Genomic DNA, 15,841 nt, shown 5'->3' on the forward strand with positions numbered 1-15,841 from the left:
AGGCCCCATGCTAGTTGCTAAGCTAACTCCACCTCACTCTACACTCTGACTCATCATCATATTTGTCCCAAAACAAAGTTACACCCAGTTAAAATACCATCCAGACATACATCATCCCACAACATAATCCCACAGCATGTGCTTTTTTGATTGATTGATTGAAAAATGTATTAACAGTTTGCAGAATTACAGTACATTTCAAGCACAAACTCAATACAAAGGCTGTTAACTGTGAGTGGACGACCCAATTAAGCATTACACTTGTTTCCAATAGGGTCCACAATGTTCAATTCATCAAAAACATTTAGAGACGTACAAATAGACACTTCTATATAGACAAAGGACAGAACAGGAATTCATCATAAAGGAGGTAAAAAGGGAAAAGAAACATATACAGTGAGGGAAAAAAGGGGTGGGCGGTGGGGGGGGATTCACGTTCAGCTCCGTTCATTTGTTTGTTTTCCTTGGAGGAGCTGCGTTGGGTCCCCAAGTCGGCTCCGTGGCCGTACCTTGAGTTGGCTGTGTGGCCGTGACCATCTCTTGTGTAGTCCTTGCGTTGGGTCCCCAAGTCGGCTCAGTGGCCATACCTTGAGTTGGCTGTGTGGCCGCGACCGTCTCTTGTGTTGTCCTTGCGTCCATGTTTGAGGGATTCCGATTTTACAGGGGCCAGTTTCGAATTGCAGCCGTCCGTAGGTGCCCTTTGAGAGCGGTTTTGAAGGAGTCAAGGGATTCGCATGTCTTAATGACTGTTGGTAGGGCGTTCCACATTTTGGTGGCATAGGAGCGAAAATAATTTAGTCCCTTGTTTGTGCCGAATCTGGGTTGTACATGGTTCGTTGCACTCCCTCTGGTGTTGTGGGTGTGGACTTCGTTAACATTAAGGAAGTATCTAGACAGGTACATGGGTATCTTGGTGGTGTATCGAATCTTGTGGACCAGACCCATTGATCTAGACCTGGTATATGACATGGAAATTAACATATTCTGTACTTCAGACAGTAATGTTCATAAGTCACTCCTTGTACCTTGTAATCAGACCACAATTATACATCATACAGTTTCAATTTCAGTAAACTCTTTATCTTTTCAGACAAATATCCCAATGTAACAGAACTCCAATTTCGGCCACTCCATTATTTTAGTCTGTCACCGCTATTTTTAGTTTACAGGATCAGTCCATGTTTCTCAGGTAATATCTTTACCTTTCAGTATTCTCAGTAGTACAATAATAACTAATCAGTGTCTCTGTCACAGTCTCTGAATATGTGCATTTTTTCTTTGTGTCTCTTCTAGAGTCTCTTTATCAACGGTCACTTAAAGTGTCTATGTTGTTACCTCAATGCCTGGCATGGCCCAAGGTCGCCACAGTCTCTCGCAGGCTGCAGGCATACTCACATGCAGGTCCTCAACTCTAACCTCGACCATCGATGGCTCACCCAGGGTCCCGTAGGTCAGCATTCTCGGGCGACGTCGCTCCCTCTGGGGGTGGGCACTCACGGGTGGTGATGCAGGCTCATCTTCCTCCGACGTCGGCTGCTCTGATCATTCTGGCATACCATCTCCAGGCTCTGAAGCGTTGTCCTCCCCGTCATCTGCTGTATCTCCAGGCTCTGAAGCGTTGTCAACGATGTCCTCTTCTACGTCCTGTGATGCTGGCTCTTCCTCACGATATTCCATCTCTGGCACGAAGGGCTCTGCCTCAGGGTTTAGGTTTTCAGTTCTTTGCCTCTGTTGCTGGTGATTAGGGAAACGGAATACAAGCTCACCATCATCACTGCTTTCACTGTCACAGCATTCAATTTGTTTATCAGTCTTCTGTCTCCTTTTTCTCCTCTGTGTGGAGTTGACTCTTTTCTGCCCTGTATCTTTTTCTGGGTGGCTTAGGGGTAAGCTGTCACATGGAAGTAGGAGGTTTCTGTGCAACACTCGACCTTTACCACCTCCTTCGGGTACCACCTCATAAACAGGGCTGTCACTGCTCCTTCTCTTCACCACCACATGGACTCTGTTTACCACCTCCTTCGGGTACCACCTCATAAACAGGGCTGTCACTGCTCCTTCTCTTCACCACCACATGGACTCTGTTTACCACCTCCTTCGGGTACCACCTCATAAACAGGGCTGTCACTGCTCCTTCTCTTCACCACCACATGGACTCTGTTTACCACCTCCTTCGGGTACCACCTCATAAACAGGGCTGTCACTGCTCCTTCTCTTCACCACCACATGGACTCTGTTTACCACCTCCTTCGGGTACCACCTCATAAACAGGGCTGTCACTGCTCCTTCTCTTCACCACCACATGGACTCTGTTTACCACCTCCTTCGGGTACCACCTCATAAACAGGGCTGTCACTGCTCCTTCTCTTCACCACCACATGGACTCTGTTTACCACATCCTTCGGGTACCACCTCATAAACAGGGCTGTCACTGCTCCTTCTCTTCACCACCACATGGACTCTGTTTACCACCTCCTTCGGGTACCACCTCATAAACAGGGCTGTCACTGCTCCTTCTCTTCACCACCACATGGACTCTGTTTACCACCTGCTTCGGGTACCACCTCATAAACAGGGCTGTCACTGCTCCTTCTCTTCACCACCATATGGACTCTGTTTACCACCTCCTTCGGGTACCACCTCATAAACAGGGCTGTCACTGCTCCTTCTCTTCACCACCACATGGACTCTGTTTACCACCTCCTTCGGGTACCACCTCATAAACAGGGCTGTCACTGCTCCTTCTCTTCACCACCACATGGACTCTGTTTACCCAATAGGAACGTAACTTGCCCGGACCTCCTCTTTCTGTCAGATTACGGACAAGCACTCGTCCACCGGGTTGAAGGTCAGCTCCATGGACTCTTTTGTCATAGCCGGTTTTGCCCCGGGCAGCTTCCTTGGCAGCTGTTTTGGAGGCGATCTCATATGCTTGTCTCATTCTGGTTTGCCAGTTTTCAACATACTGTACATAGTTCTCTTTTCCTTCTGCGGGTTGTATGTTGAAAAGCAGGTCTATTGGCAGACGGGGAGAACAACCATACAGAAGGTAATAGGGGGAAAAACCAGTGGCCTCGCTGCGTGTACAGTTGTATGCGTGTATCATCTTGGCCAATGAACCTTTCCAGTCTGCTTTTTCTGTGTCTGTGAGTGTTCGGAGCATTGACAGTAATGTCCTGTTAAAACGCTCTACCTGCCCGTTGCCTTGTGGGTGATAACCAGGCCCGAACGGAATACGCGGCCGCGGTGTTCCGATGAAAACGCCGCAGATTTTCCGCGGAAATTTAACCCGTTCATGTTGTAGTTTACTTTACCCAGGCCAGCATAATATTAACCAGTGGATGCATCCCGCCCCTCCCTCCTCCCCTCATTCTCTACGGCTGACTAATATGTTGGAGGCTCTGGACGAGAATATTTAATATAGCTTTATATCAAAACTTCAAAAGCTGTCGGAAGTCTTTTTCAAGTGCCGTATCTGTTACCTTCGCTGCCCTGACTGCATGGCTGGCTGTCACTAGTGTCCAAATGCCGGTGGTCGCATATTGCTCGCGCTCGTGCACAACGCAACAAACAAACTTCGGGAGAGAACGCCACTATAAGCACTTTTCATGGCCACGGACAACGAGAGCAGCAGTCTAACTGCGGAGGGAGAGTACTGTTTCTGTTTGTGGCATGACGCTGCATGCAACGAATGTACCCGTACTATTAAAGGGTAGATCGCTACCGTTTGGGGGCTTAGCAGCCCCCCAGACGGATCTAGCCTTATAGAACGAACGTACCGATATGCTGTGAGCCTAGCCTGTTGCTAACGCGACCCCACTCCTCTCTCTCTCTCTCTCTCTCTCTCTCTGCGTATCTCTCTCTCTCTCTCTCTCTCTCTCTCTCTGCGTATCTCTCTCTCTCTCTCTCGCGCGCGCGCGTCTCTCTCTCTCTCTAACGCAACTCTCTAACGCGACTCTCTCTCCCCCGTTGAAGTTGCAATAGTTGGATCACTGCAGTGTTGCACTGTTCATATTAGCTGCTTTGATATTATAGGAAATGGCCTACCTTACATTTTTTATTTTACATTTTATGTTATTAGTATTTGCATCTGAACTTGTCATTAGCCTAACTGTAGGCATAGATACATACCATACCATAGCCTATTTGAATAATAATAAATAGGATAGTAAATAGTTCTGTGACCAGATTTGACTGAGGGACTGCCATTGGATTTCTTTTCATGTCATATGAAAGCAGGGAATCATAGTTTAAAATTGATGTTGATTTTATTATGGTATTTGCCATAGGCAATATGCCAATATTGTTGTAAAAAAACGTTAAAATTACCAGTGAGCACCTGCAACTGCACTTTTTAATATTTTATGAGGACTTGGTTTCAATAAATGAGTCCAGTACATGTTACAGGGTGCTAACTGTCTAACAGACCCAAAATGTGATTTATCATTATGATCTGTTTGAAAAGTAGAAATATAGGCCTCCTTCTGGCTGCTTATAGCTGCCTCCTTCCAATAAAAGCCCGGTATCAGAATCGGTTAAGACAAATAAAAGCCCCGGATTATAAATGAGGATTTACGGTAGATCTTAATTACTTTGTTGTGGTACTTTAAGGTTTATTTGGCATATTTAGAGTTATTTTTGCTCTAAACACATTGATTATAGTCCTGGATAACTGTCTAAAACCTTCAAAGAAAAAAAAAAACACTCCGCAGAATCCCGCAGATTTTCCTCCGGAGTCACCGCAGAAAAACAGAAAAAAACCTGCAGATTCCGTTTGGCCTTAGTGATAACAGTATGAGAGCCTTTTACACTACAGCATCTCTGCAGCTGGTCCATCAGTCGATTCTGGAATTCGCCTCCCATGTCATGGTGAATTTTCTCCGCAAATCCATAATGAAGGGCAAAGTCATTAAACAACTTATCAACGACAGTCTTTGCACATTTGTTCTTGGTGGCATAGGCCTGTGCGAAACGGGTGTAATGATCCATTACTACTAGAATGTACTGGTACCCTTGTTTGCACGTCTCTAAGTGTAGGAAGTCGACAGACACTAATTCAAATGGGCGTGTTGACACAATGGGCACGAGAGGGGCTCTGGTTGCTTTTTGGGGTCGTTTCGTCTTCAGACACTCACAGACTTGGGTGACGAAGTGGTCTATGTCACTCTGCATACGGGCCCAATAAAACCGGTCTCTGATCAGGTTGTGTGTTCTGTCGACTCCAGGATGTCCCATCTCACGGTGGAGTTCCTGAAACACAGTGGGGTGATGTTCTCTGGGCAGGACAAGCTGACATTTGTCACCGGCTTTCCTATATAGAACACCATTGTCATCGATATATAGTTTAGTCCACTGCCTCATTAAAGCTCTTACATCAGCTGTCTCAGTTTTGAGTACCTTGTTGGGATGCTGCTGGTTGTTACTTTTGTGATGCGTATGGAGATCTTGACTGGACTATCCATCCACGATTCAGCAAGTCTTGGATATATTCTTTGACTTCATTATGCAACGGTTTGGGGACTGACATGTAGGTTCTCTTTACTGGAGTGGGGTCCTGAAGACTAATGTGTAGCTTCAGGGAGAGAATATTCCCTATGTCATCTTCATTGTAGGCAAAAGCATGACACTCCTCTCTCAGTAACTGTCTCACATTGTCTCTCTGGTCAATACGTAAGTGGGAAAGATCGACAGGGGGGTCCCACTGGTTTGGTTTCTGTGTTTTTTCACCTGTCTGCTTTCCTGTCTGTTTAATGTCACTCTGTTTATGGTCCTCCCTTCCCTCACCTTCCTTGTTGACATCACTCTCTATCTGTTCAACTTTTACTGGATAGGAAGTCTTGACTATTTGGAGGTGACCCAAAACTGTGCGTTTATTTAGAGTCATAGCATGCTTGCTGACATTTGCAATGGGGATCGGCACATACATTGACTTGTCTGCAGGGATGCTGACTAACCCCTCTTCAATTATGACCCCCTCAGGTAGTGTGGGCTCTTCACTAGGGACGAGTAGGAGGTTTTGACCTTGAAACTGTGCTCCACTATTAGCTTTGACATAGACAACACTGACCTGTCCGGCTGCTAAGTGAATCGTCTTCCTCCCTGTATGCACAATTCCCACTTCTTCATTGCTCTCTGGGGACTGCACAAGCCTGAGCATTGACTTTGCTGCTCTAAAGGTCACAGAGAATGCCTTGCTCACTTGGAGAATGGTCGCTGAACTTGCCTCTGACATCACCTCCCCATTTAACACTGCCTCAAATTCCTCAATTACATTAAAGCCAATTATGGGCTGCTCTGCAACATTCGGGTCACTTGACACTAGGGTGGGGACTAACAGTGGCTCTCCCTGGTCAGTGTCTTTGCCTAGCCTGAACTCCACCTCCACCCAACCCAGGAAAGGTATCTCTGTTTGGTTTGCTGCAAGTCCGATTAGTCTGTCTGCCTCTAACAGTTCATTAATAGGTCTCACCACACGATGGGGTAAATTCTCCTTCCTCCATTCCTCATTAATAAGACTAGACTGAGCACCCGTGTCCCATAATGCTTCTACAAGGATCCCATCAAACTGACAATGGACAGTACATCTCTTACCAATGAGGTCTAGGAGTTTGGCTCGGCTTCGGGGTGAGAGATAGTTGGCGGGGCTCTGGAACGCGGGAGTTACTTGGGTGACAGCTGTCTGCTCAGTGGGACCTCAGATGTAAGCCTGGGCTCACTGCACGTGTGACAGCTTCAATTATCTCCACTTCCGAGTGACCCTTACGTTGTCCAGACTCTACTTGGTTGATTAGGCTGGTGTAGGAGATTTTCTCTCTTTGGCCTGGTTCTCCAATCTGTCCGGAAATACGAAATTCCCTTCTCAGAGTCACTTCCTGCAGTGCCAGTGAAGGTGGTGACATAATGGCAGTCTTTGTGTCCACCACTGCTTCTTTGGTCTGTTGTCTTCCTTCCAAGCCGATGATCTCCTCCAAGATGACGATCTCCTCTTCTAGCAGTCGACGGGCTTCCTTCTGTTCCTCCTGTAGCTTGAGATATTTCTCTTTCAGAACATCTAGTTCACTTGGTTTGTCAGGTACAGTCTCTGACTCACTCGGTTCATCCTTTTTCAGGGACTTCATCCTTGTTAGGACATGCTGTAAGTACATCTGAAACGCCATGCTCTCCTCTTCATCCTCCACTTCATCCAGCGTCTTCTCAGCCAATCGGATGAGGGCACGACGAGCTTGCTTCTCAAACCCTTCCGATGGCTCTGTGCACTTTAGCTGTTGACAGGTGGTGATGAGTACCATTAGGAGAGATAACATGATGTTGGTACCATTAGGAGAGATAACATGGTGTTGGTACCATTAGGAGAGATAACATGGTGTTGGTACCATTAGGAGAGATAACATGGTGTTGGTACCATTAGGAGAGATAACATGGTGTTGGTACCATTAGGAGAGATAACATGGTGTTGGTACCATTAGGAGAGATAACATGGTGTTGGTACCATTAGGAGAGATAACATGATGTTGGTACCATTAGGAGAGATAACATGATGTTGGTACCATTAGGAGAGATAACATGATGTTGGTACCATTAGGAGAGATAACATGATGTTGGTACCATTAGGAGAGATAACATGATGTTGGTACCATTAGGAGAGATAACATGGTGTTGGTACCATTAGGAGAGATAACATGATGTTGGTACCATTAGGAGAGATAACATGATGATGTTGGTACCATTAGGAGAGATAACATGATGTTGGTACCATTAGGAGAGATAACATGATGTTGCTGTATACCGCTGCAGCGGTCGGCGGGGTAGAACCCAGAGAGAGCTGACCCAGTCGGCGGATCTCTGAGGCCATCTGCTGTCGCTGTCCGCTGCCGCCGCGGTCCAACCGGACCACACGGCAGAGAGTGAGACAAACTCACGAGAGTAAACAAACAAATTTCAGCGTGCTCCAACTTCCTCATGGCATGAGCGTCACAGTGTAGGAGGAGGCGCGTCAGGGACGGCTGCCAGACTGCACTGTGCCTCATGGTTCACAAGAGGGCGATGTGGCTCAAAGATCAGGAGACAAAAACTCCCGATGACCCACAGCGTCAGGCACTGCAAATCGCTTACTCTGTCACAATTGGTTCTGGTTAATATATACTTATATGCTTATAAGTATGAAAATGGCAATCTACAACAACACACTATGCATGTGGACTTGTAGGCCGACTTGAATTATATACAAAAGTTTGGAGGGCTCCAGTGTGCTTAATGTCAGATCGTTTTGTGCTAGAGCGCCTCAGTGCGGCCTAGCAGTTTATGTGCAACCTCTTTCAGAAAAAGAGATGTCCATAACTCTGCTGGGGACACAAAACAAACGTGGACATTGATTTGATATGGACATCTGTCCTAAGAAAGAGAGCACATGAGAGTCCTGTGTCATGGGGTCTTAGGGTACCATGTTGCCTTGATTCATTGATGCAGCATTGTGAGATTATGCATAGGGTAGATTGTGACCCTTCACGTTCAAGCAATTACTATGTGCCCACTCCCTGTTGAGCACAGTCCAAACAGGTAAAATATGTGTACAATACAATAAGTATATAGGTGTATATAAATACACATATAATAAATAGAATATATTAATATATCTATATAGACAAGAGGAGATGGAAACAGTGAGGTTTCTCAGGCTACATGTGGAGCTCATATGCCCACAGAGCAGGGCCGGATTAACACCTCTGAGGGCCCCTGGGCACTGAAGCTCGAAGGGCCCCCCTTCACTCGCGCACAACATTTTTTCTGTTTTGGGGCAGTTTTATGCCGTTATATTGGCCTATTTCCGGTCGCCTACCCCCCCAGAGTGACAGCCAATCTAGCGCATTGTTGCTGCTTTACACACAATTGCACTTTTCAGCTGCCCTTCTCACCAACAATAAAACACTAATCTTTTTAGACACCATTTATTTAATTCGGATTAGCAGGGACATTTTCTGTGAGCTAAAAAATAAATAAAAAAAATAACGTTTTCTTTTTTTTTTCGGGGCCCCTGGTGCCCAAGGGCCCCTGGGCACGTGCCCAAAGTGCCCATATGGTAGATCCGGCCCTGCCACAGAGACCAGTGTGTGTCCCGCAGGGGCCCTGGTATGAGGATCCCGCCTCCTGTATGAATGGTCTCATCCTTCCAGCTGAGGCTGGGGGGGGGGCCATGGGGCCATGGGGCCATACAAAAAGTACATAGATACATGTATCGTTGGTCTTGCGCCAGCTTACGCGCCTGTGATGTAGTTCGGTATTGTGGATCTGGGTTCAGTGACACAAACAGAACATGCTAGGTCAGTCGAATGTTTCCCTTTATGCTGGGCAGTCATCATAGCGCACTATACTATCGTATTGCTGGCAGGGCGTCAGCTCACGCGACAGGGGTGTAGTTCTGTCACAGACAGGACGTGCTGGGTCTGTCTGTCCGTTAAAGGCAACATACAGCTGCGTGGCACACAGTCCGCTTACCGGAGGTAAGAAGAGAGCCGGTCGTCTCCACGACTCCTCTCAGGGCGCCGTGTAGCTCCACAAACAACAACAGCAAACAAGCTGAGTGCCGAACCCGCTGGCGGAGGAAGCCTCAGTCTTGTCCGTGCGTTCGCTCCCTGGTGAAACCTGACCACGTTGGGGGAAACCTTGTGACGGCGCTCGGTGTGGCCAAAGGGTCCCAAGTGTGAAGCCGACCTCGTTGGTGGAGCCTTGGGTCCCTGGCTGCATAGCGTTGTGAGACCCTGAGCGAAACCGACCTCGTCGGAGAAACTCCGGGTTAAACATCGCGGCTGTATACCGCTGTGGCGGCCGGCGGGGTAGAACCCAGAGGAGCTGACCGAGTCGGCGGATCTCTGAGGCCATCTGCTGTCGCTGATCGCTGCCGCCGCGGTCCGGGGGCCCGTTTACGCACCTAGGTGTGACCGGTTTGAAACCACAGAGAAAGCTCTTCTCATCCAGAGAAGTCACAAACTCATGGCTGTCTAGGCGCAGCTAGCCAACACAGGGCTATTTTTTCAATGCCGCCAGCACCTGCTTACACATGGCGCTTCGGTGACCATAAGGGCCCCGACCTTATGGAGGAGCTACAGCAACTGGCTTCAGGCTCCCCAGGCAGTGGCAGGCAACTGGCCTCGACAGTTCCTCAAGCTGCACAACCCCAGTTAGGTTTGGCAGCTCCGGTTGGAGGCCAACCGGCGGGGTATGGCTAGACGTGCTCAGCGCGCTGAGCCCACTCCTCAGTCCTGACAGTTCAGGAAACCCAGCCCCCGCCTGCTGTCTCTCGAGACAGTGGCTGTCAATTCAGGTGGACCCCTGGGTAGGTTCCACCATGTCTTAGGTGGGTTGTATGCTACATACAACACTCCCCGGTCAAGGAAGGGCTAGGGTTTGACAGGCCGGCCTCCGAGGCAACTGGCCTGCCATGCTCGAATGGGGGATGCTTATTCTCAGACCCCGAGATCCGACGCACTGACGCTATCTCACGACAGAACCTGAGTTCTGTGTCCTCCCATTCAGCATATACCTAGCCCCCTGCGTTGACGCAGTCCTGGGACCCTGGCATCGGGAGAGCCTTCACATCCAAAAAAAATTTGACCGGCTGTTGTGCGTTTGCTCAAGAGGTGAAGTGCCACAACAATGTGGCTTCGGCAGCACGTTGGGCACCTAGGCCGGTGCCCCAACTGGAGGGCTTGCAGGAGTCAGTTCTCACAGTCCGTAAGGTTTCTCGCCATGTGTTGGAGGGAAAAGCTGGGACTCTGTCCCTCGCTCCAGTGACGGGCCACCTTCAGGGCTCACCCCGATTACAGTGAGCCAGCTTGGGCCTCCGCCCCTTAGGGCTGAGGGCAACCACGGTGCACTTTGTTCCCCCGGCTCCCCGGAACATGTGACCAGTGCATTATCTGTCATTTACGGTCAGGCACAGTGTCAGTTTACATGTATGTAAACGTGTATAGTTCCGTCTGTTCACACAGCAGAGTGTGACGAGACTGTCAGGGGTGAGCAGACCACCATAAGGGTTATTACGGCATGGCCGTTTAAGCGCCTGGGTGTAATTGTGTGTGGTGGAAACCGGTTATCAGAGCCACGGAGTGAGCTCCCTCCTTATCCAGGGGTAATGGGCTACGCCGGTGACCTGGGGACACGGCGGACCGCTGTCCCACACAAGGGCAACACGAAGATCACCCAGTTACTGAAGGGTGCTCGCACCGTTAATCCCTCGCACATTAGGTCGGCAGTCCCCCCACAGGAGGTGGTACTGTCTGCCTTGCGGCATGAGCCAGTTAAGCGTGGACACTTGGGTGGTTTATCGCAGGACAGCATTCTTGTTGTTAGCAGTGTCAGCCACAAGAATGTCCCTATCAGTGCATGAAGGATGCTGCCGCTTCCTACATGGCAATGTTTAGGTGGTGCTGGCACCCATCCCTGCATTCTACCATACGGCCTGATCAGAGTACGAGCCAGTCAGCCGGTTGAGTTGCACCCTTCCCACCCTCCTAAGCAGGGTGGTGAAGCAGGATTGCAGTCACTGTTGGGCCCTGTCAGGGCCTCTAATGGGCCAAACTGTCTTAGGCAGATGGTCTCCAAGACTGGGCTCCCTCATTGGGTTGTGAAACAATCTAGCAGGCATATAGGTGGGCAGGCAGGCCAGCCCCAACAGGGATGTGGGCACAATCCGTGCAGGGCCTTGTGGCCCATGCACTGATGACGAGATGTCCCTCTATCTGAGATCTGTGGGACGGACTCTGTGTCGAGGCCGTCCGCATTGAGCAGGTTATACCAGTGTGGCAGCCAGCACCATCCTCACTGATTGTGCGGGGCTCCGCATCAGGACATGGCTTCAACAGTCTGTTGGCCTACATGTCCGACGGGCGGACTTGAGCGGGAGTGCATGTCCCTGCAGACTGCAGTAACCTGGTTACATTTCCCGAAGGGCACCCTGGGGCTCAGAGGAGCTCAGGTTAGGGCCCCACCAGTCCCATTTGGGGGCCAGGCTGTTGGCCCCGGAGGCTCCATGAGGAGCCCCCTTTAAAATCATATAGTCAGTGAGCCTGACATACTGTCACTCAAGACAGCAGTATTGTTGGCTGTCACGTCTGCAAGGAGAAATGTGGGAGTTGCGAGCTCTGTCAACCCATAACAAGCTCGGCCGGGTGATGGAGTAGTTTTACACCTCGACCCAACCTTCTCCCCAAGGTTCTCTCAGGGGCACATCTCAATCAGGTGATTGAGCTCTGTCCTCTCTTCACATGCAGACGGATGAAGTGTGCAGACATAGCTGGTCACCCACTCTGCCCCGCTAGAGCGTTGCCGTGTAACCCTCCGTTATCTCTCCTAATGGTACCAACACCATGTCATCTCTCCTAATGGTACCAACATCATGTTATCTCTCCTAATGGTACCAACACCATGTTATCTCTCCTAATGGTACCGACACCATGTTATCTCTCCTAATGGTACCGACATCATGTTATCTCTCCTAATGGTACCGACATCATGTTATCTCTCCTAATGGTACCGACATCATGTTTTCTATCCTAATGGTACCGACATCATGTTATCTCTCCTAATGGTACCAACATCATGTTATCTCTCCTAATGGTACCAACACCATGTTATCTCTCCTAATGGTACCAACATCATGTGTTATCTATCCTAATGGTACCAACACCATGTTATGTCTCCTAATGGTACCAACATCATGTTATCTCTCCTAATGGTACCAACATCATGTGTTATCTATCCTAATGGTACCAACACCATGTTATCTCTCCTAATGGTACCAACATCATGGTATCTCTCCTAATGGTACCAACACCATGTTATCTCTCCTAATGGTACCAACATCATGTTATCTCTCCTAATGGTACCAACATCATGTTATCTCTCCTAATGGTACCAACATCATGTTATCTCTCCTAATGGTACCAACACCATGTCATCTCTCCTAATGGTACCAACATCATGTTATCTCTCCTAATGGTACCAACACCATGTTATCTCTCCTAATGGTACCGACACCATGTTATCTCTCCTAATGGTACCGACATCATGTTATCTCTCCTAATGGTACCGACATCATGTTATCTCTCCTAATGGTACCGACATCATGTTATCTCTCCTAATGGTACCGACACCATGTTATCTCTCCTAATGGTACCGACACCATGTTATCTCTCCTAATGGTACCAACATCATGTTTTCTATCCTAATGGTACCAACACCATGTTATCTCTCCTAATGGTACCAACATCATGTTATCTCTCCTAATGGTACCAACACCATGTTATCTCTCCTAATGGTACCAACATCATGTTATCTCTCCTAATGGTACCAACACCATGTTATCTCTCCTAATGGTACCAACATCATGTGTTATCTATCCTAATGGTACCAACACCATGTTATCTCTCCTAATGGTACCAACATCATGTTATCTCTCCTAATGGTACCAACATCATGTGTTATCTATCCTAATGGTACCAACACCATGTTATCTCTCCTAATGGTACCAACATCATGGTATCTCTCCTAATGGTACCAACACCATGTTATCTCTCCTAATGGTACCAACATCATGTTATCTCTCCTAATGGTACCAACATCATGTTATCTCTCCTAATGGTACCAACACCATGTTATCTCTCCTAATGGTACCAACACCATGTTATCTCTCCTAATGGTACCAACATCATGTTATCTCTCCTAATGGTACCAACATCATGTTATCTCTCCTAATGGTACCAACACCATGTTATCTCTCCTAATGGTACCAACACCATGTTATCTCTCCTAATGGTACCAACACCATGTTATCTCTCCTAATGGTACCAACATCATGTTATCTCTCCTAATGGTACCAACATCATGTTATCTCTCCTAATGGTACCAACATCATGTTATCTCTCCTAATGGTACCAACACCATGTTATCTCTCCTAATGGTACCAACATCATGTTATCTCTCCTAATGGTACCAACATCATGTTATCTCTCCTAATGGTACCAACACCATGTTATCTCTCCTAATGGTACCAACACCATGTTATCTCTCCTAATGGTACCAACATCATGTTATCTCTCCTAATGGTACCAACATCATGTTATCTCTCCTAATGGTACCAACATGTTATCTCTCCTAATGGTACCAACATCATGTTATCTCTCCTAATGGTACCAACATCATGTTATCTCTCCTAATGGTACCAACATCATGTTATCTCTCCTAATGGTACCAACATCATGTTATCTCTCCTAATGGTACCAACATCATGTTATCTCTCCTAATGGTACCAACATCATGTTATCTCTCCTAATGGTACCAACATCATGTGTTATCTCTCCTAATGGTACCGACACCATGTTATCTCTCCTAATGGTACCAACATCATGTGTTATCTCTCCTAATGGTACCAACACCATGTTATCTCTCCTAATGGTACCAACACCATGTTATCTCTCCTAATGGTACCAACATCATGTTATCTCTCCTAATGGTATCAACACCATGTTATCTCTCCTAATGGTACCAACACCATGTTATCTCTCCTAATGGTACCAACATCATGTTATCTCTCCTAATGGTACCAACACCATGTTATCTCTCCTAATGGTACCAACATCATGTTATCTCTCCTAATGGTATCAACACCATGCTATCTCTCCTAATGGTACCAACACCATGTTATCTCTCCTAATGGTACCAACACCATGTTATCTCTCCTAATGGTACCAACACCATGTTATCTCTCCTAATGGTACCAACATCATGTTATCTCTCCTAATGGTACCAACATCATGTTATCTCTCCTAATGGTACCAACATCATGTTATCTCTCCTAATGGTACCAACATCATGTTATCTCTCCTAATGGTACCAACACCATGTTATCTCTCCTAATGGTACCAACATCATGTTAGCTCTCCTAATGGTACCAACATCATGTTATCTCTCCTAATGGTACCAACATGTTATCTCTCCTAATGGTACCAACATCATGTTATCTCTCCTAATGGTACCAACATCATGTTATCTCTCCTAATGGTACCAACATCATGTTATCTCTCCTAATGGTACCAACACCATGTTATCTCTCCTAATGGTACCAACATCATGTTATCTCTCCTAATGGTACCAACATCATGTTATCTCTCCTAATGGTACCAACATGTTATCTCTCCTAATGGTACCAACATCATGTTATCTCTCCTAATGGTACCAACATCATGTTATCTCTCCTAATGGTACCAACATCATGTTATCTCTCCTAATGGTACCAACATCATGTTATCTCTCCTAATGGTACCAACACCATGTTATCTCTCCTAATGGTACCGACATCATGTTATCTCTCCTAATGGTACCAACACCATGTTATCTCTCCTAATGGTACCAACGTCATGTTATCTCTCCTAATGGTACCAACACCAATATGGAATTGTGGAGCAAATCTAATCCGACGACAACAATATTCTTTAGTTGTCTCCACCAGGCCGAAGGCATGGGGAGAGAGTATGTTTTGCACTCCGTCCGTCCGTCCGTGTGTCCGTGTGTCCGTGTGTCCGTCCGTCCGTGTGTCCGTCTGTGAACAGCTAATCTCCGGCACCGTTAACCCGGTCAATGCCAACTTTTGCACACACACTCCCTGGATGCCAACGATGAACCTCTGCCCCAAAATTTCCAGAACGGCCTGTTATAGCGCCACCAGGAGGCCGCTTTGTGCAAAACAAGTTTTTGGACATTACACCTACATATTTTGTCCAAACATCACGCAAATTGGTACACAGTCTCTCTAGAGCCATTCAATGAAACGTGTCTTTCAGATTTCTCA

Source organism: Electrona antarctica (genome assembly GCF_951216825.1).
Source record: "Electrona antarctica genome assembly, contig: scaffold_107, whole genome shotgun sequence".
Taxonomy (NCBI): Eukaryota; Metazoa; Chordata; class Actinopteri; order Myctophiformes; family Myctophidae; genus Electrona; species Electrona antarctica.